Genomic DNA, 25,920 nt, shown 5'->3' with positions numbered 1-25,920 from the left:
ATACTAGAGGCAGAGTGTGTCAATCACTCAGCGAGTAGTAGCCAGAACTCCATCTCAGCTGTGAAGATTCACACCCCTGTGACACACAGAGCAACAGATATGTGCTCTCGCTATTTAAGACTTCACAGCAAGAATGGATTCTGTTCATACAATTTCTTCTGCGTGTGTGAATGAATCCCTCGTTAGTCTCCAAAGCGTGCCAAACAGCCCCCTCATTACCAGCTGCTCTACTGGGCTTTCTGTCCTGTGGTGGCGTGGTCACTCACTGAAGCCTCACCACACACACACAGGTGACTCTGTGACCTAACAGTTTCATCACGGAGATCTGCTCCAGCCCAGGCTGCAGGTGCACGGGACTATGTTGTGTCCAGTACACAACAGCAGTTATCAGTGACAACACAGCATTGATTTTTAAGAACAGGAGGAAAAGATATCAGTCGGAAGTAGTCACTCAGCATGTTTCTAATTTAAATTATTGTACTTTATCAGTGTGCCAGATTTTATACATTGAATTTACAAGCCATGTTATGCCTTAGTGTTCAGTAAGATGCCCACTACACTTGATATGAAATAAGAGGTGGTCAATGTGGTTAAATCCAAATATGTAATTGTATTTACTGTATATATGATGACAAACTGTTGATGGATAACATAACCAGACTCTTTCTCGGATGAAAACTCAAATCACTTTGACAGAGTTTGTCATTCATTTTCTTTAATTTGAAAAGTATTCACGTCTCATATTCTTATCACCTCCCAACCTCTCTGACTGTATTTAGTATCTTGTATTTGGTCATAATTTTCAGCAACATTGCCAGATTGTGTAACCATGACTTTTATTTAAGCAGTCAGTCAAACTGACATCTGACGTGTTATTGAGTTACTATGTGTGGCTATTGAACCTGTTACATGAGTGGGTGGTTATGAAATGGGATTTTTTTTTTGGGCAAATTAGGCTGTTGTTAAATGTTCAACTTTGAACACTTGGCACAAACCTTTGGTCAGAGACAAAATCTGAGGTCCATAAAATCAAAGCTCTGCCACCGAGTAGCTGACAACAATGAGTCATCAAGTTTAAGGAAAAACTATTGTCTTTAAAACATTTACTGAAACTTTACCCAGACCTCTGTTCCCTGGGTACTGCTGGGCACTCTGAATGACACATTTCCTTGTATTCTTTTATATGTGACAAGCCGGCTAGCCAGTTATCAGCTGTTTTGGCACATGGACATTGCCTTTGTCATTATGAAGAAAAACTCAACGCAGAGCTATAATCGTACTTTCCAAATTAAGTTTGTAAATAATTTTGCTCTGTATGTAGCTGAATGCCACATACCAAGCCAAGAGGATAGCATGACAGCATTCAGACCTTTTTAGCTGCTAAATGTACCTTGGCCTCTGTAAATGATGTTATGTCGATAGAGAAGTTAAAAACTGTAAAACGTTGACTTAAACTAGGCCCAAACATGTGGCTGTTAGAACACAACCCTGATTATTAGCAGAACCCTGATAACAAATGCAATTCTGGGCATCCTTTTTATGTTAAATGATAAAACTGGCTCAGATACTAGACTCACTCTTCAGCATACAGATGTTTTCAATGCTCCCCTATCACGGTTTCTCAGAAATTATCTGTCGGTTGTAATGCAGACCTGTACCAGGCTTCCAACCTGCTTCCTAGTGCAATATTTCAGGAATTTTAATTTATGAACACCTATTGCTCCCCTGAACCCATTAAACCTAGGCATCTGCCCTGCTGTTGACCATGTGGTGGTTCTAAAGCTAAGGTAACTGAAGAGGAGTAAAAAAATCACCATCTGGTCCTTATTTTGCCTTCCTACCATTTCCTTATCACATGGGAGCAGAGGGAGACGTACTTAGCATCGAGTCCATATATGCTACTTTATACCAGAATGTAATTTATTATTTGTGGTACTTTTGATTGATATTTCATGTATTCTTTCCCATGTTTCCCCCACTGCTTCCAGTTGATCTTAAATCTAGGCTCAAGCTAACTGTGAATCGGACTTTGCTCTAAAGGTTTCTCATGAGAGTCATATTTTGAAGTCTCATGTCTGCCTCTTTGTCTTACTTTTGCCAACGATAACATTATCTGGTGCGGATGTAAACTTGTTGCAGCTTATCACTGGCGTAAACATGGTTGATTATCCTGTTATCACAGTGGAGTTCTATGATTTTTTTAGGCTCTTGCATGTAAATCGTTGCTTCGTCTGTCTTTCTTTTAAACTGTCTCCTTCTCTCACACCCCCTGCCCTCCATGCTGAGAGCCAGTTTATTTAGCAAAACACTCCGGCCAAGAATGTGTTTATGGCTGTTAGATATACCCTGATAGCTGCAGGTGATAAGTCCTATAATGTTTAATGAACAGCCTGGCCAGCAGCCCCACATGGCTGGAGTTTGGACCACATTGACTAATAATGTGGGTCACTCTGCTACTGTGTTTGTGTTTTACATGCTTGCAGGTTGACCTGAAACACAAGTTCCCTCTTGGTTTTGGGATTTAAAAAAAAAAAAAAATTCCATCTGGTTTATGTGTTTGGATTTTTGGTTTCTGTTGGACATTTCAGCCTCCAATAAGTTGTTTTACAGAAGCTCCCCTGCGCGCCTGTTTCATTCCTACACTGTACAAGCTTCTCAAAAATGGCTACCTCGTCGATCCTGGAAGAAAAGGGAAAAGAAGTGCAACGAAGACTTCAAAAGCATGTAGGAGAAGAGAAAGGGACTGAGACTTTTTTTTTTTTTACTTTACAGGGGAGAGCTACAGTTAAGATTTCTTGTAAATTCCTTAGCCACACTTTTATTTTTTTTAGGTGTTCTCCTCAACGGGCCAATATTTCTCCTCTCTCTTTCTGATTATTATCTTGTCTCGCTCACTCTCTCCTTCTCTTTTCACCTCACTAACTCGGAGATCCTGTCACTCCCACTTCTCCCGCTTGGGCCAGGAGTATTTTTGGAATAAAACGAAAAGAGAAATCTGAACTGCTTACCCTTAAAAGGCATGTCTGGGTCAGCTGGGTGGAAACTTGTGTTATTAATGTCCTTAACATTTTCTATGTGAGAGAGTCATCTGTGATCGTAAGTAAGCATGCGTTTGGTGCTGAGTACAGTGTAGGAATGCTGTGGGTTGGGGGGCTAGAAGGGAGGTGGGCTAGCAAGCAGGCCTACGTCTTCAGAAAAAGGAGGGGAGTTAGGGGCATATTTGGCATATTTCAGGAGCCATTCCAGTCTGGTTCATGATGCATTCTTCTTCCTCGAGATCTGGCCGAGCAGCCAGACAAACAATGATCAAGGGAGTGGAAGAAAGGTGGACATCCTGCACCTGAAAATACCTCCTCATGCCACCTACATACTGACACCGATGTCTTACCCCCAAAACAGATATATAACCTCAATAATATCCATAAAAGGCTAAATGTTGAACCAAAGTCCTTCACCCAGCAGCAGGCTTTGTATGTCTTGGGTACCGTCACTACAATTGAATGAGTGTTTATATGCAGCGAGCTGTAATATGTCTCTTTCAACCTCTCTTCTGTGGCATTATATTCACTGCTTTCACTCCCCTAGAATTTATGATGTTTTAGCCTGTTATTTGCAGTCGGATGGCTACTGACTGACGTGACAGTGGTTGGCAGGAGTTCACTGTGGCGGTACCAGTCCAGTGCTCAGCAGAGGTCGGGTTCATCGTGAGGTCTTGAGTCTGTGTTGAGGACTGGGTTGGAGCAGAGTGTACGGATGCATTTCTAACCAGCCAAAACTTCGGTTTAATCCTTATATTTCTGAAACTTGCAGAAAAACATTTCCTTTATTCTACTGCGTCTCAACTCAAAATGACAGAGCGAGTGCCCATATGCAGAGGCTCAGTCCTCGACGCAGCGTCTACGTGTTTGGTTCCGACCTGCGTGCGGCCCTTTGATACATGTCATTCCCCATATCTCTCCCCTTTCATGTCTAAAGCTGTCCTGTCGATAATAAAGGCCTAAAATGCCAAAAAATAAATGAATGAATAAATAAAATAAAAAAAGAAAGGAAAAAAAAAAGAATATCATATACTTCTACTTGGTGTTTATGTCCTGACTCTGATGCTGCTGTTTCTGGGTTAGGCTCAGAGAGACGACCTCAAATGTGCCTGCTGTCTGTCTTGTGCTTTAATGCGTCTGATATTTTTTCTTATGATTAGGGAACCACCACAACTGTCGCAAAGGAAAAACCTAAATAAATGAGTGCAGAACAACTGCAGATGCTTACAGAATGAAATGTTTGAGTATGAAAACAATGTCATTTAGATCTCAAGCCAATTGAACAGCTATGAGAGATCAATGTTGTAAACAGAACTCTCCACCACCATCATCAAAACACCAAATGTAGAGCCGCATTGACTTTTAGAATCTATGCCAAGGAGCAATAAAGTTGCTGTGGCTGCTTTTCGTGGCCTAAGACACTTAGGGCCCTATTTTAATGATCTAAGTGCACGGCGTGAAACGCCTGGCGCGGGTGCGTTTAGGGCGTATACGAATCCACTTTTGCTAGTTTAACAGCGGAAAAAAGGGTCAGTGCGCCAGGCGCATGGTTTAAAAGGGTTGTACTTTAATCAAAGGTGTGTTTTGGGTGTAACATGCAATTAACCAATCAGTGTTATCTCCCATTCCATTTAAAAGCCAGGCGCGTTTGTACCTTGGCGCATTGCTAATATGTTGGCGGATTTGCTAAGCAGGAAGTAGAGATTTTCAGAAGAAGAAACTTATCTGCTCATGCGTGAAGTGAAAGCGTGCAAGCAGATCATATCATAATACTATTTCAGATTGTAATATTTTTTATTTTTAATCTTTTGCATGTTTGTGTGCTGCTGCACGTCCCTGAGTGCGTAACAAGCATAGTGTGCACGCGTTGTGCATGAGCCTAGGAAATGCTACGTTATTGACTTTAGTCCAGGTTTTTGTTGGTCAATGGCGCGATCACTTTGCGCTGCCTCAAGATAGCAATACGCCAAGAATGCACCTGAACACACCTCCCTGTAAGACTAGCATGCCCATGGGCGCACAGATGGCCGCAGGTGCATTTGCTATTTAAACGACGTGGGCGCTGGACGGAAAATTGACAACTGCGTCGGTCTTAAACTAGCAAAGACACTTGCGTCGGGTGTGGGCTACGCTGCTCCGGGTGCAAGATAGCCCTTTTTATGTTAGTTTTCCCTTTTTAATTTGTCACCTATTTGTACTCTTAGTGATTCTCACGAAATGGTGTTGACCTTCTGAATGAATATAACATCAAATTTGAGATATATGCATACAAAATAGTCTTTTGAAGACAGAGGCAGGCAACCAGCAGAGAGAGGAAGATACTGGTCTCAACTAAAAAGATATACTGTAAGTCGACACATAACTCTGTAAAAACCTTTTGACACTTAGTTTTTGTACCTTTTTTAAACAAACAAGATATAAATTGGTGAGCTGTAGACGTGCTTTTTTTTTATTCGCTTCAAACGGAAGAAGTCGGCAGACTGAGAAGTTTGGTGAAAAGAAAGATGGACTTTGAACTTGTGATATGTGTCAACATCCTCAAAAGTGGCCTTCATAAAATCACTTTATTGTACAGTGGGTGTGAATGTTTGTTCACTTGAACAGTCTGTGTTTGGATCCTCACATGCTCTTCCTTTGCAAATGATCTGTCTCACGATAGTCTTTGCTCCTGTTCCTCCACCTCAACTGTACTAGGGCTGTACACACTCACATCCACACACACACTCACTCTCACATACTCATGTCTGACCTGTTATAATCCTTGGATCTCCAGGGCGGCTCTCAAAATAAAATTCCTCTCGCAGATTATTTTTCTTGTGATCAAAAAATATACATGTTCTCAGAGAGAGAGGAATGTTCAGATGCCATGGCAACCTGACGATTGCTCACTTCCCCCTCTTCTGTTTCTCTCGTCCCCGGCTATTTTGTCTTATGTGCTGTGTTTCTACCTAACTTTATTTTCTGTTCCTTTTACTTATTTACTTTGTAGACAGTTGTACAACAGGTTGGTGAAGCTATAAACCTTCAACAACTTGTCACAACCTTCGTCATGTACATGACCTTTTATTTAACTAAGTTCCTTTATTTTTAGTTTGTCCCTTGTTCTCACCTACTCTCCTTTTTTAAACTGGTAAGATGTTTTTCTTCTTTCCAACAGACATCCCTCCCTCCGTTCCTCCATCCATCCATCCATCCATCCATGCATTAGCAAGGTTTTATCATTGTGGTGATGATGCATGCACTCTGACTGCAAGGCTATTTTCAGCCTCTCTTTCCCCTCCTCTGTACCCTTTCCCCCCCCCTTTTTCTCTTTGGTTTTTATTTTGGAGGAGATCTCTACACTGCTGCCTTTTGAAAAGGGCAGTTAAGGGCTGGGTTGGCTGGTTTTTCCCCCATGCCAACATTGCTCCTTCTCATGCTAGCTGTCCCAACCAGGAGAAGTGAAGCAGCACAATGTGAGCCATGGCGAGGCCATAAAAATAGACTACGGCTAAAGTGCAATTTTTACTTCAAGAGGCATGCTTGAAACCCTTTCATGTCCAATATTTTTGCAGTAGTGGTAGAAGAAGTTCATTTTTGTTTTCTATTTTTCACCTTTTGTGTATTAGTCAGACAGGAAACAAGGGAAGTATGACGTGCAACAAAGGCTACAAGTTCCCCCATTTAATGATTATTTTAATTGATTCATTTGTTGATAGTCTTTTCGATGAATTGTTAGGTTAAGTAAATGTCCAAAAATAGTGAAACAATGTCCTCCATTTCCCAGAGCCCACGAGGATATCTTCAAATTAGCGCTGCAACTGATTATTTTCATTATCGATTAATCTCATTTTCTCAATTAATCGATTTGTTTGGTTCATAAAACACAAGAAGTGCAATGTTCATCCCACGTTTTAAAGGTCCAGGGTGAAATTCCTTGTTTTGTCTGACTAACAGTTCAAACCCCCAAATCATTCAATTCATTACAACATAAAACCAAGAAAAGCAGTAAATTCTCAGAAATCTTTACTTGATTTATTGATTAACTGACTAATTGTTTCAGAACTTTGTCTGAATTTAAAATAGCCCGAATCACTGGAGCATGTCTGTAGTAACCAAAACACATTGAACCACTCAGTGATAACACACATGGTGGTCCCTGGGCTAACATTTGTCTTTTGTATAACAAAAGACACAATTTAACCAAACTGTAGTTTGTATTAACTGTATAGTAAAGACAGTAATTATTTATCTAGTTGAATTTATCTTTTTTTTTTTTTTATTGAAATTTACCTTTTTATTATTAAACGTCACACTTTTAACTGGTATAGCATTGAATGTCTGCCAACAGTTAAGTTTTGTTTGTGTGAGTACGTCTGTCTGTGTGTGTGCATGTGGACACATTCAGACACAGGAGCCTCACAGGAATCCCATAACACTCCCAAGTCCCTGGGTGGCTCATTTTCGCACTGTGGAACATTATGGAATACCAGGCATATTTTATGATCCAACCTTCAGCTGGCTCCCTCTCTTTCTCCCAGGTCTGGGTTTATTTGTGAAGCTAAGCCGGTCTGGCCATCCGTGCCACCCTCCTCTCTCCTTCCCTCTTCAGCAGAATATTTCAACATTGCCTTATAGACATTTAGCTGGTGCCTTTTATTCAGAGTAACGTACAGTGAGAGGGTACAGTACGCTTCTCAGGATTCTTCTCCTCGAATTTGGAATCAAATGTGAACTTGAGACCATGGGATGATTTACATGACATGGTTTGTCACTCTGTGAGAAGTTTAGGTCTCTACATGGGTTGACATGTATGCTTGTATAATGTATATGTGTATGTGTATACGCTCTTCTTGTGGCCTTGACAAACAGGCCTACCACATGTGGTGGCATGTTTTGACCGCCTCGGCAAACAAGGGTACAGCAGAGCTTGGTGCCCGTGGCAAAGAGCAACTCTCGCCCACCCACTTAGACAAACTCGCTGTAGTTTTTACCTTTTTGTTTTCACCCTCTAGTCATACATTTTTGCTTCTGTCTGGCTAAACCTCTTCAAATATTTTGCTTTGCAACCTCCTGTTGCTTAGCTCTTTCCTACATGTCTTAAATACTCTCTCTATTTCTATCTTTTTCTCTGCCTGCGTCCCTTCCTCCATCTCTCTCTAGGTGTGGACTGCACAGAAGAATGCAGTTAAATTAGTGTTTCTTCTCTCCTGCCAGCCAGCTAGCTGCATCTTACACTCTCAGCCATGCCAAGCATCTGAGACACAATTGACCTTAAAAGGAAACAATAGCAGCCTATCAATTCAGCTCTGCCAGTCAAGGAATGGCTCACTCCTGCATGGGCAGGGTCCAGCTCGCACACACACAACAGAAGGAAGTGTTTGGTAACTGAACTTTGTGCGTGTTTCAAATGCTTTCCCAGGTCTGTAAGACCTGCAAATTGCCAGAAAACATACACGACCTTAGTGTCTTCAATGTGTGTATTTAAAAAAAAAATAAAAAAAACTTCTACTAAACTAACACAACATGTATATGAATTAACTTGAGCACAACCCACTTTGCCATGTAAGTGACAAGCTTGTGTAGCTGTAAGGCAGTTGCATTTACCTTACCTTTATCCATCCATGTCAGAGTGACTGCATTTTGGGAATGCCACTGCTTGAGTACAATGCTCGACCTGTTTTGCATATACACTGAGAATGTTTAGCTCTATCAGTTTATTACAACACAAATATAAAGAATTGGTCCACATGCCAACAGTAATTTGAATTCAGTAATTTGTCAATTTTAACAATTGACAACCCTGATGTGTATGAACAACTATCATCCTTAGATATATCATCCTCAGAACTATTGTGCCAGCAAGTGCTGACTTTGCTTAAGTGTCCTTGAGCAAGACACTACATCTTCAAAATGCTTTAAAATCCCATTTGCTGGATTTCTTCAGCAGACTGGCAGTCCTTTTCTAACTCTTGTTTATAGTGGATTTGACCTTTTTAAAGACTCCTGACATTTTGCCTAGTTTACATGCCAGGAGGTTCCTATATTGTTAAGGGTGTCTTGTGACATTGCTAGTTGTCATACTACTGTTTGTTGTATAAATGAAAAATAGTCGACACTAATCTATCTGTGTAGTCAGCAGTAGTGTGCGAACGCCTCAGCTGTTATTTGTGGAACAGGCAGGGCTGAAAATCATTAGAAATTAGGACAGGTTCTGCAGGTTTACGGTGAAGTTAAAGAGGTGGATGGTTTTCTATTTGACAGCTCATCAGCTTGTAGACCAATTCTTACAAAACCTTTGCTGCTCAGCTAGAATGCAAATAGCATTCTAGCCATCAGCAATGGCCATCAGCTAGGACCATAGGTCCTAGCTGATGGCCATCTTCAACATTTCTTCTGTGTCTACTCTGAAGTTTACATTTGAAAATGTTGACCGGCCAAGCTAGCAGAGTCAGCAGAAGGCTAGTGAGTTGAGGTCCCTATCCTGATGAGCGACTCGTCGTCATGACATGGCCGCAGAGATGGTCTTGCTAGTTTGAGCTCATCTACTCCACCTTTTCCTCAGTGTTTACTCTGATGTTTACAACCGAAAACTTGACCGGCCAGCTGGCTAGCTAGCCCAGGCTAGCAGAGTCGGCAGGAGTTAGTTTTTCTCTTGTGCTCCCACCTTTCTTTTGTTTTTTAGCTTCTTCTGTCTGCTACTTTCTAGATCTCTGACTGCTTCCTGTCTCTCCCCGTCTTTCTCTTCACTGTGTATCTGCTTACTCTTTCTGCCACTCTGTCTTTTTCCCTTGTCCCTCTCTGTCTCTAGGCATCCTGTTCACTGTGTTTGATTTGGGCATTCCTTTCCTCCCCAAGCAGACAAAACAACCCCAGACCTCTCTGAACTGCAACCCCCAGTATGCGACACACACACACACACACACACACACACACACACACACACACACACACTCCCTTCTGCTAATCACACACAGGAAATGGGCTCCCATGCAAACGAGGCCTGCTTGGCCAATGGAACCCAGGATGGAGTTTCAGGCCTTGAAATGTTCTCTAGGGGAGGAAATTGAACATGATCTTTCTCTTCCCCCTTCTTTCATTCTCCCTTATTTCCCTTCTTGTTTTACTTGCCGTGGTTCCTCTGTCCTTTTCTTTTGACACTCACATGCTTCTGTTTTGCTTTGAAACATTGCCATTAATTAAGACCCAACTAATGGGCACATACAGAGTTTGTCACATCTTCTGTGCTTGTATTGAAGTGAAGCAATATGTTGTAAGTTGCGTGTGTGTGTGTGTGTGTGTGTGTGTGTGTGTGAACTTCACACTATATATATATATATATATATATATATATATATATGTGTGTGTGTATATATATACATATATATATATATATATATATATATATATATATCACATTATACGTAGGTGGGATAAAGCTGCACTCAAAGATGAACGTAACATAATAAAAATGTTTATATAGAATGAAAAGATGAAAAGGGAGGAGAGGGTTATTTGTGCTCTTTTAACACATTGTTAAGTTTGTAGTTGGGTAAGAAATATTGTGTTGCTTTGTAGTAGTCGCACACTTACTGGACATGTATTGTGGGCCAGGACTAGAAGTGCTTAAATACAACTAGATCGATAAAGATACAGAAATGTATCTTGATGACATTGGTACAGAGGTGTTTTGACAGATAATCATATCACAGAGTGACGCCTATTGTACAGGTTTCCTTTGGTACACTGCAGAGCCTGATAATGTTGTCAGGACAGGCAATAAGTGACACAGTGTCACAGAATTCAATCTGTTTTTGAATATATATGAAAATGGATAGAATATGGTCCAGAACCAAGAGTTAGCTCTTCACAGAATACCGAAAAATTATTAAAGGTTGCTGTGTTTTTATTTTGAGTAAAAAGGGTGCACTCATTTCTGATTGTCTTTTCTCATTTCTGACTGAAATCATTTTGTAAAAAAGTTTAAATTCAGCATTAAAAAAAACAACCAGATAATGGTTAGGGTTACCACATCAGATAATAAGATATTAGGGCTGGGCAATATGTCGGTATTATGGTTTGTAAATGTATTAATAATGTGATGATATGATCTGGATTATTTTGTGTGTGATATTGCACACATTTGGAAAATATGCTCATCAGTCATAATTATTTCAAGTACTGTATAAGTTCCTAAGTTCTGTTGATTAAGTTCTGTTCATATGTTACATATGTATGTAAAGTGGATACATTGTGCTGGAAATGACAAAAAGTGTTAAGGGAGCTGACGGCTGGTTCAGAGACGACCCTGGAGGAAGTGCCACCTCATACTGTTTCAGTTCATTCTGCTGAGTAATGAATGAATCCTCCCCATCCTGAGATGCGGTGTGCGTGAGGGCAAGCGAGTGGGAGCAAGGGATGAGAAGGAGACAGCTGTTTTTCTTGGTTACGGGTTGGCCAACTCTCTGAATGAATAGCTCTGACCCCCCTCTCCACACACGCAGCCCAACAACACATTCAAACATGTGGTCTCTGGTCACCAGGGTATTTGGCTTCTTCTGGATTGCTAAGAATGTGTTGAATCTCATTTGTAAAATCACATATTTTCATTAAAAGCTGTGTTTTATTGATCCCACAGCACACCAAAAAGCTGCCGTTGCACTCTGCACAATAACACATTTTGTTGAGTGCAGCCGAGAAGCATTGTTGTGTAGCGTGAGAACATCAGATGATTCAGCAAACCTGTGTCGGTGTTGTGCGGCTGTCCTCATGAATCTCGCATGACAAAGCTAAGTCCAGAGCAGCAGGCCTGTCTCTTTCTTGTAAAGAAAAGATGTGCAGAAAGGATGACACAGACAGGACTTCAGAGTGGCAGGAGCTACTAAAAGACTGGTTGTTTCCGTCCATCAGTAGCTACTTACATGATCGAAGTGCCTTAGAGCACATCAGTTGCCTCTGTTTTCTCCGTAAAAGAGAACCCTCTTTCTGAACAGTTTATGAATATTTCATACTTTTAGAGCGTTAAACGATAAGTTGATTAATTTGCAACAGTTTTGATAATAAGTTACTCTATGAAGTCATGTTCCCGCAGCTTAAACGTGAGTATTTGCAGATTAATCCTCGTCTTTTGTGGTGGTAAATTGAAGCTGTTTGGGTTTTGGACTGTTGGTTGAAAAAAACCATCAATATGAAGACGTTACCTTTTATGGCAGACCAAAGGGGCCAAAATCATGTTTAATCTGACATCAGAAATAACGTGTTGACTTGTCAACATGAGGAAAATGTGGAAATTAGCTGCATTTTCCTCTATTTTCAAATAATAACAATAACAATCCATTAATGAAGTGCACGAATAATCAGGAGATTAATTGATAATGAAAATAATCATTAGCTGCAGCCCTACTTGCTTTTACAACAGTTTTTCTTGCATCTTTTTTCCCATTTCCTCTTCTTCCGTGTTATAGTAAAAGTCTTAATGTACAGGTGTCAATCTTTTTCAACTTAATGATTACTTGATTGCTTGTTCTGGAGCTTTTAAATGTCTCACACAGACTTCCTCAGCAGATTGAGTTTCCTTAGTGAAACTGTAGATGTTTAAGCTTTTCATTATTCCGAGCACCTCCTGGACTTAGTAGTCCGTTCTTCAATGTATGTTGTATGCTGTGTTCCTGTTTTTGAACCAGAGTGGCCTGTTGCTGCTTACAGTTCACAGGAATGTTCCCTTTCTCCTTCAGCCTCTTCCCCATTTCTCCCCCTCCCTCCGCTTCCCTCTCCCATCCTTTAAATTCAGTCCAGACTTCAGTCTTAAATCTGGATTCTCTGTGCTTAACCAAACATATGGAATGCTGTGTGTGTGTGTGTGTGTGTGTGTGTGTGTGTGTGTGTGTGTGTGTGTGTGTGTGTGTGTGTGTGTGTGTGTGTGTGTGTGTGTGTGTGTGTGTGTGTGTGTGTGTGTGTGTGTGTGTGTGTGTCTCCAACGAGCACATGTTTTGAAGCAGATGAGAGCTTCTAGGATGATGATGATTATGATAATGGTGCGTGTGTTTGTGTGCCTCCTCAGAGAACTGAATAGGGCCTTCTGTTGTCGTGGCCAAACACTACTTGTCTGCTCATGCATGAGTCTATTGCAAAGCCTTCCGAATGTGTCCCATATCTGAGCAGTTAGCTCATTCTTTAGCCCGATAGCTTGACTGTGAACAATCTCCCCCACAGTGACTGCATTGTCAGCCCAGCCACAGGCTCAGGGCCTTGCCAACTGCCAAACATAACAATGGTAAAAGATTGTGTGTGTTTGTGTGTTGTGTGTGCATTTACTAACCTTATGCCTTGCTTGTGTGTTTTACACCACAGGATGGAGACTTTGCGAAGAGGAGCTTAACGTGCGACCGCCAAAAGGATCTAAAATGTAAGTTAAGCATTCATGTTGATTCATTTCTGCTCTTTCCTGTTTCTGCACCTATTCGGGGTGTCTCTGGGTCACCGACTGTCTGTGGAAGAGATTTTTGCAGTGAACGATTTACTTATTGCCCTAATGCAGGGTTCGTACCTTATGCAATCTATATGCTTCACTCAACACAATTGTAATTTAGGTCTCTCAAAGGAATAGTTAAACATTTTAATAAATATGGTTGGTCTTTAATTTTTCTCTTCGAGAGTGAAGATTGATACCACTCATGTCCGTGTGTTTAGTATGGAGGTGGAGCCGGGGGGAGGGGGTGATTAGCTTAGCTTAGCATGAAGAATCGGGGGGGGGGAAAAGGGGGAAACAGCAAGTCTGGTGTTTAGCAAAGTTTTAAAATACGCCTACCAGCACCTATAAAGCTCACACATTTGATCGTATTTGTTTAATCCGTACAGAGAAAGCGAATATAAAAACAGTTTGCAGTGTTTTCTATCTCCCTAGTACTTCTCTCAGCTTTGACTCTGGAAAATCGGTGTGTTGTTCGCCAAGCAATAGTTACAGCACGTAACTATCCCTAACCTCAAACTGTTGTTTTTTTAAGAGTATTTCTTTACTTTACAGATAGCCATGCCAGCTGTTTCCCCATGCTTCTAGCAGCAGAGGGATAATGCTAAGCAAAGCTAATTGCTTCCTTGCTCCAACGCACAGACATGAGAGTGGTTTAGCTCTTTTCATTTAACTTACAGAAAGAGAGACAAGAATTCCATTTTCCCAAAACGTTGATTATTTCTTAAAATGTATCGATCTCCTGCTGTCTTTTTTTATTGTAGTCACATTTAATGCTGTGTAAAATTGACGCAGCGCGCCCGGGTTTGACTCCGAACTGTGGCCCTTTACTGCGTGTCATTCACCCTCTCTCTCCCCTTTCGTGTCTTCAGCTGTCCTGTCGAATAAAGGCCTACAAATGCCCAAAAAAAATCTTTAAAAAAAAAAAAAAATGAAAGACAAACATGGCTTTCTAAAACCTAGAGATACCTTAGTATAGCTATTCGTGTGATTGTGTTTGCCAGTCAGACAAAATCGATTCACAGCATCGATAATGTGTTAGTTTAGTTGAGTTTAGTTTATTATAGGCATTGCCTGAAATGGGCCAGTACTCACCAGTACTGAGTACCAGCACTTACTTACTTCTAATTGTTATTACCAGTTTTATTAATAGGCTGGTATTTATACTAAAATTGGCTGTATATCATGATTTATTGAGAAAAAACAAGCAGCTCTATGTAAAATGAGGCATTCTGCACCCCCATATAGCCCGAATGGAACGATCCTTTGTTTTATAACCACATTTTCAGACACTGCGACGATTCGACTGTGAGATTGGTAGTCTAATAGACTCCTTAGATGGAATCATCGAATAGTCAACTATTCGGGGTCCCCCTTACAAGCTATACGTATAAATATTATATCCAAGACACATGCAATGATTTGCTCACCTTTTGCTCTATTCATCCTCCTCCTCCTCCTCCTCCTCGCCTCTTCCGCCCCTCCTCTGCTCTTTGTGAGTCTGTTTCCTGTTGGGCACAAACGCCGGCGCCGCATTTCCTTCCCTGTAGCCTGAAGTCACATTAGCGTGGCAAACAAACATATATACCATACTGTATATATTCTGTAACATATGGGTCAGTGTTTTCAAGTGCATAAACATTCACACTGCTTTCAGGGAAAGCAGCTTGCATGTGTGTGTGATCAGGCCAGGTTACTAAGCAGAGACAGTATACAGCATGTGTCACTCTCTTACCATGTCTACTTGGCTCACACAACAGTTTAAGGTCAATATGTGGCCAAGGCGTGTTCTGTGCGTCTTCACTGAGCTGCATTTACATGTGCTTATTATTCCGGATGCTAGTTCACATCCTGCTTGAGCTGAATTCATCATAAATGGTCCGAAACTAACAAAGAAAAGTAAAACGGGAAAAGGAGTGTCTCATGTCAGTGTTCTGCTACTAAAGGCACGTCCCACTTGTACTTAGGATTTTCATACAATTAATCACACATCGTGAGCTTGATTCTTTTAAAAGGGGATGACATTAACTGTGCATAATGCACTTAAGAATCATACTAAAAGGAATAGTATGTCATTTTTGGAAACACACTTATTCACTTTCTTGCCAAAAGTTAGATGAAAAGATGGATACCACTTATGTCTGTACACTATCTATGGAGCTTGAGCCAGGAGACAGCTTAGCATTAACACCTGCAGCATGGGAAAACCACTAGCCTGGCTTTGTCCAAAGGTCAAAGGAAGATTTGGGCAACAAGGGGGATACAGTTAGAAAAAATGTTTTATGATAATAAACAGGCGTGGTTTACTTCATAGGCTGTGTATTTATCTTATTACATTATCTGGGTCACATAACAGTGATATAACCAAAATATGTATCCTGGATCCTTTTAATTTGTTTAAAAAATGTATTAATTAATATTTTTTTAAATTTTTTTTTATTTGACAGTTATATTTTTAATTGCAATTATTTCCGATACAATTAATTGTACAGCAAAATTTGGAATCGTTACAGCTCTAGATTCAGTATCTCACATCTGATATATAACTTCATTATTTTATATCCTGCTCCTCTTCCCTACCTCCATCCTGCAGCCAGTGCTGCATTCCTGCTGCAGTAATCCACTCCGATAGTTACCTGCTCTGCATTCTGTGGAGTCACTCCCTTCATCTCACTCTCTCCCTCCTGCTTGTATGTTTTCCTCCCTCTCTATCTTTCTTTGCTTACTTCGCATTATTACATACATTTCTGCAAATTTGCCCCGCTCTCTCTCTCTCTCTCTCACTCTGTGTGTGTGTTCTGTTTCTTCCTCATCGGAGAGCCACTGAGGTCTCCATTCAGCCGCAGCATGCAGCTAATGCCAAGGCTCAGGCTGATGAAGCCCTGCCAAGCTCCGCCAACCAGCTCTGTGTGTGTTTGTGTGTGCGTGTGTGGAACTGTGTGCTCTGCAAGGATGGGAAAGCAGTGAATGAGCAGGATGTCAAGCAGCCAGGCAGAAGGTTGAAGGGCTGTATGTTGAGAGCTATTGATGTGTCTGTTAATCAACAGTGTTGGTAGGCAGTTGTCGCCAGCCATCAGAGGGGGCTAGGCTGGTAAAATGCCCAATGCATCATCACCGGAGAGTTTGATGATCAACCGTCACCTCCTCCTCTCTTCAGCATGGTGGCAAGGACGTATAAATGCAGCAGGAAGGCAGGGGAATAAGGATGAAGGGCAAGGGAAGGAAACAAGGAATGCAGCAGCAGAAATGGGAGGGTTTGGGGGGGTATTTAGAGGTAGAGGTCACATCAAGTGACTGAGACTGATGGTAAATAGGAGAGAAAAAGAGAACATGAGGAAAGAAAATGATAAATAGTAATAAGATGGTGTTCTTCTCGACCTTTGACTGGAAGAAATATACAATATACAATTGCTGACCTTCCAGCTCAATTTCCCACACAAGTCATTTCTTTAATTGTGAGACTGACTTGCCTTTTTTTAAAGTGTCAAATACACCACCATCATTACATTCAAATTACATTATCATTGACCACATATAGTTTACTACATGATTTATTTGCTGTGTTATGTGCCACAAACATGCTGCTTAATTTACATTCTTTAACCCAGTCCATCTGGGATGAGTGTGTAAAGAACGGATGTGAGGTAGTGTTTTCACCATAAATCTCACCTCACCCCTCGGATAAGCCTGTTAATGCATTTGTACGCTCTGTGGCACCTGGAGTATAGTTAAATGTCTCACATTTTCAGTGCGTCTGCAGTAGTTCTTTGCCAAACGATACTCTGCGGATGCTGCAGAGACACAGTGTGTGGCTCTGTTATCTCTGACTGTAAATGAAGCGTTAGGATTTGTAAATGTTTGTTTCACAGAGTGCAAGTGAGCTTAGTGAGGTTTTACATTTTCAAGTTCAGCTAGAAAACATTTAGTGTGTATCTTTGCTTACGCTGCACAATCCTCAAAATGTATTGGGAAATGTGTTTAATAAGCATCTGGATTTATTTTAGTTTGATCTATATAAGTGCAGTAGTTTGAGAGAGAAGCATTTTTGAACGCATCTAGCAATATAAAGAAATCCTGGAACTAGATCCCACACAGATCACTTTTTCTTTGGCTTTCCACCAGATTTCATTGATTTATTTTAAGGTTTTTGCGACATCGTGCTAACTCATAAACAAAGAGACAAACAAATAGTATAGGATGAAGTCTGATATTTTCTGTTCTTATCACTCTTTAGCGCTCTCTTAACTTTGTCTGCCTCGCCTCATTCTTTCTCTGCCTGACTCATACTTACTATTCACACAGACACACACAGACTGTTAGTAACCCAGTGTTGAGTCTGACAAGTGTCATCATGTTGAGATGTTTTCATGTTCTCTTATTGGTGTGAAACGTTGAGGTGTGTGTGTGTGTGTGTGTGTGTGTGTGTGTGTGTGTGTGTGTGTGTGTGTGTGTGTGTGTGTGTGTGTGTGTGTGTGTGTGTGTGTGTGTGTGTGTGTGTGTGTGTGTGTGTGTGTGTATACTCATTCAGTCGTATAACGTTTTTGCTGACGTCTGCTGACACCCGAGAGTGTCTGAACAGCTATTAAGCATAGCTTTAAATAGGTAGCTAGTGTTGGTCAGAAAACACTGTGTTAATGGGAGGTCAAAGAGTTTCTCTTCAATTCAATTATTCAGAATGATGCTCTTTTGTTATCAAAGCAAGCTAACCACATGGTCAATGTTGTAGCTGTTCTGGAGCTTTTGATCGTATCACAGGATCTTTGCGCACTGCAAACCTATACCTATAATGTTGTTGGACTCACGATAGACAGTTTGAAAAAAGTCTAAAAATTGATGCAGCAGAACCGGATATTTGAGATGCTGACAGTCTCTTTCTTTCTTTCTTTCTTTCTTTCTTTCTTCTCTGATCATCCTATCTGATCACAGCTCATATTAATGTCACAGTGTGGTTGGACAGTTGTGTCTCCTACTGGAGTCTTCTTGTCATCACTTCACAACTGGGACTTTCTGTGATTTCAGGCCACAAGATAGCAAATCACACTCGCATACGCACAAACCCATGCAGACGTTTACTGACCCTGAACTTAAAATAAAAATGTATGGCCTTGACGCATTTTATTCTTAAATGTAGTTTTGTTTTTTGTGCAGCTGGCTTTTTTTCATTACTCACTAAGCACGACTCATTAAGTGCATTTATTTCACTCATGTTAAGTCTGATCTTACTTCAGTAACTCATTTGTTAGAGAATATTATTAACATTTCATTGTCTCCCATATTTGAGGTATCCATGTGTCTTTTGTTATCCGTACAAAAACCACACTAGCAACAACGCTTTATTCTCATTTCCCACATTCTGGTCAGGCTAATGCAGTTCAGCTCAGTTTGGTTTGGCTTAGCTGCAGTACAAAACAACACAATATGCTCTCCTAATCAGGACCTCACTCCGGTTTGCCCCAGTGTTGTGTCGAGTATTTTTCATGTTTACAGTGTCAGTGACCTCTGACCTCAAACACAGAGGGCAGCAGGCTGAGGGCATGCTGGTGTAGAGTTGGAAAATATTTCTTGGAAACATGACATATGGGACATACATTTGTGTGTTTTGGCATTATTGTGTTTTGGCAAGTATTGGCAAAAGTACTGTATATATGTGTGTGTGTGTGTGTATGTATGTGTATATATATATATATATATATATATATATATATATATATATATATATATATATATATATATATATTACAGTAGTATTATTTATACATTATAGCAGGTTTAAGACAGTCAGCGAGTGGACATTTTAATTATGGTCTGAGAATGGACACATACGTTTGGGCTAATATGTATATTATGATTGAAGAAAGCTGTTTGGGAGTCCGTCTGGATTTATTTGGGTATTGGACATAATTTGACATGGGATCAGTTATCAGGATAATAATCTGCAACTATTTTAATACATACTTTATTGTTAAAGTCAATTTTCAAGCAGTAATTCCCCCTTTTAGCTTCTCTTGTGAATATTAGTTTAATTTCAAACTGAACATCTTTGGGTTTTGGACTGTTGGTAAAACAAGACATTCAAAACTGTCACCTTGGACTTTGAGAAACGGGAATGGACTTTTTTTTTCTTTATTTTTTATATATATATCTCATATTAATATTTATATATATATATATATATATATATCATATTAATATTTATGTATATATCAATCATATTAATATTTATGTATGCTATACTGTACAATAATCAACATATTGATCTATAATGAAAACAAACATTTGTTGCTGCCCTAATTGACTCAGTGCTGAGACCAATACAACTCAACCCGATGAGACTGAATATGATTTAGACGAATTGTTAGCTTTATACACTACAAATGATGTGACTGTTTTTTTTTTTTTTTTTTGCCGTTTTGGGGCGAGTGTTCAACTGGACTGGAAGATGGTAGAAGAGTAGCATGGAAATGTAGCGAGTGTAGCAATCTTTGACCTGTTTTGGTGAGCATCCATCTGGTGTGTGATATTCTGTGTTTCTATCAGAACTGATTACATTTAAGTTGCTCCAGATCTCCTTGGCTGTAGATCTGCCCGAGGCCTAGCTAGCAACTGACTGGCTAGTATTTTCGGTTGCTGCTCTTTTTTAAATCGAGCATCTGATTTCCTTCCCCTGCTCTGCTTCTTTGTTGCAGCAACAGTGAATGTTGCAAGTACTCCTATGTGTTGTGGTGATGTTTGAGCAAGAACATGCTCTAATTTACTGTTATGCCACCAAGATCAGGAGCCGGGGTGAGAAGCTCTGAGGGCATTGAGTTTGATTCAACCTCTTCAAAGTTATATCTGCAATTAGGTCATAAACAGAGAAGCCAAACATGTAGTGCATGTGTAAAACCATCATACTCTTGCATGACAGCTGACGGATCAGACACCGTAAGTCCTCTGGCTCTCCCTTTTCTCTGTCATGTCCGTCTTACCCTCTCTCCCAACTTTCCCTGGCAATTCTTATCCCCCTCCCCATCTTTCCCTCTCTCATATTCTTATAATGCCCCCTTGCATAAGCAGAGTGCTGGTTTTAAGCCCCAGCAACAAGACTCTTGATGTAGACAGACAGGGGAGGGGAGGAGAGACCTAGAAAAGGCTCTGGGTTACTGGGCTAAGACCGGAGAGAGGACTGTTACTTTACAGCCACGTTTTCCATCTGAAACTGATCGTGATGTTCACATATAAGTTTGTCATAAGGACAACGTTCATCCTAAGCTTCACCTTTGGACCACACTGGCCTAAAGGTGTCAAGTTTTACCTTATCTCACTTTCTGGGATACAGAAGAATAGTGAATTGCTATTAAGATTTACAATCATATTTATTATTATAACCTTTCATGATTCAGTGTATGTGTGTGTGCTTTTATTGCTTTTATTGCATCAATTAAAGTTGTTTTTTTTTTTTTATCCTGCACCTGTACCAAACTGGGGTTAGTTGTGCATGTTATCCACCTTCTTTGCAATTTAAAGGTATTTCCATGTATGTAAAAACGCCATAGGGACTTTTATTTTAAAAATGTACTTCACAATTTCCAGATATAAAGTATGTATGTGTGTGTGTGTGTGTGTGTGTGTGTGTATATATATATATATTTATTTATTTATTTTTTTTTACATAGGATTGATATTCGGCTGTTGATGTCTGGCCAATCCAGACAACAGCTTCCTTACCCAACAATAGACTTTTTCTTGCACGGTCTTCATTTTCATTTTTTTTCTTCCTGCTCTGTTATTTTGGCTTTGTAACTCCCTGTGTTCAAAACCATAAAGAGCCACTGTTTCTCTTAAATTGTAAAATGAGTTCAGACTGTTAACAAATGACAGGAAATCCAAACTGAAATGAAGCTAAGTGTCCATGCTGATCATTTCCAGTCATTGGCAGCAAAGCTTTGTAGGAAAGACCCTCAAGAGTAATGGAGCAAAACTGTGATGTATCAACTCAGTTTCTATTTTTTAAGAGGATAGATGAATGGTGGAAAAAAAGGGAAATAATGTCACTAAGGAATATCTTAACCTTAAGTGATTTTGCCCTAACAAACAGAAAGCATCTGCTTATTCGTTAGTGGTATTGTGGTTAACTTCCATGTCCTCTTCCATAAACAAATCTATTTTTCTACCAGAGACTACATTTTGTTTACCCACTATTTCGCCACATTTCAATACTTATACCGTAAATTGTCATTTCAGCCAGGATTTTAAGGAAAAATCCAAGGAGAGTAGGTATTCCCATCTCATTTCAGGTTGCTCTAATGAATACGCCACATGACCTTAGTTCCTTATCCATTTTTCTGCTGAAATGCAACACTGCTTTTCATTTCTTTACCATTTTTCCAGAAGCGGTGCAAAACTGAAAGGGTGAAAAAAGGAACATGACAGCACAGGAAACGACAAACCGAACATTATGGGATGCCGGTTTTCTCTTTCTTGGAAAAACGAAAAAATGCAGGCCAAGCATCAGGTCTCCACCATCTTGTGGCTTCCACTGCTGCGCCAGCATCGATCCACTGCAGTCGTCCCTCCTCACACACACACACACACAGACACAGACGCATGCACGCAAAGTACTGTCACATATTCACAAATGCAAACTGACGATAACTACATGAAAATGTGGTTGAGGCATTTTGATTGGACTGCAGCCCTTTATTAACTACTGTTTATGAAGCAGAAGAGCTTCAAACCCATAAGTTCCAACGTCAAGTGCAAGAGAGAGGGGATTTCTTTTTCTTTCCTTCTCTTTTTCATGGAGAGAACAGAATGTACTAAAGGCAACAGGCAGGCAGGAAGAGAGTGGCTAAAGCCCTAATGATATAGTGTATGATTGTAACCTTGGTGTGTGTGTGTGTGTGTGTGTGTGTGTGTGTGTGTCAGTCAGTTTAGACCTGCAAATGTTGCCATATTGATGTTGCCTCCTATAGGCAAAGAAAGTAATGGCTGCTGCAGTTTTAACACATGCACCTGCAGGGAATGAGTGTTACAGCTACAGTTTCTTTATAGATGTGGTTAGCTTGTGTGTTTGTATTCTTTCCAGTATCCTAGAAAATATGTTCAAGTTAACAAAATTCATACATTTGAAATGTAAAACATAAAACCTTAAACTCCAGTTGTAACACTCCCTGAAGGTGGCACAATAGTCAACATTGCAGAAGCTGGTGGCTGGGTTGGCTCAGTGGTAGAGCAGGCGCACATGTACTGAGAGGTTTATGCCTCGACGCAGAGGTCCAGGGTTTGAATCCGACCTGTGACGATTTCCTGCATGTCTTCCCCTCTCTCTCCCCTTTCTCACCTAGCTGTCATGTTAAAAACTAATGGTGGAAAAGCCCCAAAAAATTCTTTAAAAAGCATTGCATTTGTAGAAGCTGCTACATTACTTACATGTCTACACCCCTGCTGCCGATAAACAGTCTTCATGTCCTGCTTCTCATATCATCGGCAGTGAGAGTGTGAAAGGTCAAGTACAGAACTTCTTGTCCAGATTTCAGGAAGTAGAAGCTGTTAAGTCGTACAGTAGTGGACTGAGCAGTTGGGTTTAAGCTGTTTTCAGTGTTCTCTTCTAATTTATATGGGGTTGTGAATTTACTTACAGATGCTGAATCACCTTACATGGCAAAGACAATTACAGGAATATGTTCACTGAAATCCAATCTGGACTCCAAATTATCCTGATACAGAATAAAGTAACATCTTAGAAATATTTGTATATACTCCCTGGGCACTTGCCATCAACCCTAGACAATGCCCTGGTTAGGAATGGGCTTCTGCAGAGAGAAGGCTTTGGGAGAGCGTGTCAGTGGCCTGGTTAAGAGCAGACAAGGCAGAGCAAGGGACTGGCAGTGCCCTGGTTAGTCCGTCATTAGGAATGTGTCTGCGTAAAAGGGGTCAGTTCCCCTGCCTCGCAGCTCATACCCCCTCCAGGTTTTTCATAATTGTCAAACAACACACCGAACAGGGGAATGAAACAGAGTTCAGTTTGAGCTGCCTCAGCGACTCTCCTCCTGCAAAACTTCCTTCCCTTCATTCCCTCCCTTCTCCACGTTTTCAAACATGTTCTTGGCCGAACAGCATCACACCTTTTGCTTGAATATGAATAATAAATCAAAGAAATACAGGAATATTAGTGTTCATGAACACTAATCTATGTGGGGCATGGTCCTCCTTCACTCCTCCATCATTTCTTCAGCTCTAATCTCTCCCTCCAGTTTTTCCTTCGACATCTTCTCATTTCTTCTTTCCTTTCCATCTCACCCACCATTCTTCTTATTCCCTCCTGTCTCCCGAATGTAGCAAATGAGGCCCCAGCCTTGCGATAAGTGAATCAGGTATGTTGATTGGTTTGGCAGAGGCTGGCCCTTGCCAGAGTCGCTATGCACGCACGGTCGGCTCTTTTAAAGCACCCACTTGGCCGTGCTGGTGTTCGTGTCTGAGAGAGATGGAGGGGAGAGATGAGGGAGGGAGGTAGAGAGCTGGCAAAGAAATAAAGGGAGAATGAAAGGAGAGGTAGGCAGCCTGCCAAGACAGGAGTAGCTGGACCTAGTGAAACACCATTATTAACCAGGACAAGCCTCAACCAGAGCTGCTCCTTGAGTTGTTGAATTTCAGAAATCGTGCAGAGGCCCAAAACTCAAGGCAAAATAATTAAGACTGAACTTAAAGGACGTTTTATTATTGAATGGGTAGTTGTAGGACCACCATCTACCATCTGCAAATACATGCTGCTCCACATCAGAAGGATGTATCCCCTTCTAACCCAGAAGGTGGCTCAGGTTCTTTTTTCAGGCTGTTGTCATCTCATGTCTAGACTACTGTAACTCCCTCCTGGATGGCCCAAAATTACTTTATTGACTAAGGTGTTTGTGGTGGACAGCTAGGCTAGCTGTTTTCTCTTAACATTTTTCCCAATTTGTCTCTTTTTCCTACTCCCTATTCAGTCCATGTACGTTGCAGTATTTCCTCAAAGTCTTGTACTCACTGAGAAGATTACCAAACCACAAGACCTCATGAAAGTAAAGCATAATTAAAACGCTACAGCTAAACGCTTTGAGTTCCCATTGTGCTTTTTCTTTAAGTAATCGTTGCCATATTGACTTTCAAAGCTTATTGCATTGGTTTATGTTTAATAAGACATTTATTGAATTGTGGGAAGAGTGGTTTGGGCTTTTTACACCAAATGAAACGATAGAAAATATATGAAACTATGCTGGAGTAAACCCTAATGGCAAGTTATACCTTGTTGTATACCATGTACGCACATAGATAAAAAAAAAAAATCTACTAAATTTACTGCATCAGTTGATGTTTTTACAGCAGTAAAAGTTATTTAAGGTACAGGAAAACTACAGTAGTCTTTATATGTAGTGGTTTGTAGCTTCAGAGAGGCAATCTTTGAACATGGTATTGTAGACGAGGGGAAAAAGGAGGCATGGAACCGGTTTTCAGGGGGTCGATAAGTGATTATGTGTGCAGATGTTATGTCTTACCCTCAGGTCGATTTTCCCTCGTGGTCAGGGGGGAAGGGGAGAAATAGGATTTAGGAAAGCATGCTACCTGAATAATGCATGAGACAAAAGCTTTAGCTGTTAGATTTATGTAGGCTATGCCGATAGACATACTGCTGTGTGCTAATAATCTTTTTTTTCTCATCACATAGAGCCATGCTCGGCCCACAGATGGGTAATGGCACATTGTAATGGCTGTAGAAATAGAACCTCAGATATAATTGTACTGATTAACAAGGCAAAGGACAACACAGCTTCAATATCCTTCTTTGCGATTATATTTCTGATCTCGTATCGGAGCTAAATAATTTCTCCTTACAGTCTCTGTCGCAGAGTGAAACACTTTGCTTTTATCATCGCATCCGTCCTATTCAACCATGAATGGTGTAGTGTTGTGACGGGCCTGTGATGTTGTGGTTGCCGCGGTGACGGCTGTATATGTGAAGGAGGCCGTGTTATTGAGATATGCTACTGTCAGCGGAAGCAAGCATAAATCGATGTTTGATACAACAGTGTGTGTGTGTCTGTGTGCCTGTGCAGGCATGTTGGAACCCCCATCTCCTTCAAAGGACAGGCCAGGTGAAATACATGGGGGTTCAGTGGCAAAAAGGAAGAGAGGTGCAGTGTGTGTGTTATGGCCACTTAATGCACACTTGATTGTCATGATGATGAATGGTACGCCACGGATAATATAATATTTATTTTTATAAGCGAAAAGAATGTAAACTATAACTTCATGGTGATTGAGATACTAATTCCTTGTCAAAGGTGTAATTCTTATAAAATGTAGCAAGAGAGATTTGTTTCTGTATTTGTACGAATGTGTTTTTATTGTACATGCGTCTCTTGCACTTCTTTGAGTCTCTTCCTATGGTTTGTGTCATAGCAATTAGATTGAGGTGTA

General features: G+C 40.6%; 1 protein-coding gene and 1 pseudogene across 1 annotated transcript in view; both read left to right on the top strand.

Moving 5' to 3' along the window:
• The window catches only part of LOC144535580 (uncharacterized), a 28,961-nt pseudogene extending 9,930 nt beyond the window's left edge, over positions 1–19,031 (top strand).
• luzp1 (leucine zipper protein 1) overlaps positions 1–25,920 on the top strand; it is a 45,209-nt gene that overhangs the window by 4,720 nt on the left and 14,569 nt on the right. The window contains exon 2 of the mRNA XM_078276722.1: positions 13,368–13,422. The gene's annotated coding sequence lies outside the window, so the exon portion shown is untranslated. The remainder of the gene's footprint in view (positions 1–13,367; positions 13,423–25,920) is intronic.

This window comes from Sander vitreus, chromosome 20 (genome assembly GCF_031162955.1).
Source record: "Sander vitreus isolate 19-12246 chromosome 20, sanVit1, whole genome shotgun sequence".
NCBI classification, from domain to species: domain Eukaryota; kingdom Metazoa; phylum Chordata; class Actinopteri; order Perciformes; family Percidae; genus Sander; species Sander vitreus.
The sequence above is the reverse complement of the archived record's forward strand: the minus strand, read 5'-3'. Positions and strand labels throughout refer to the sequence as shown.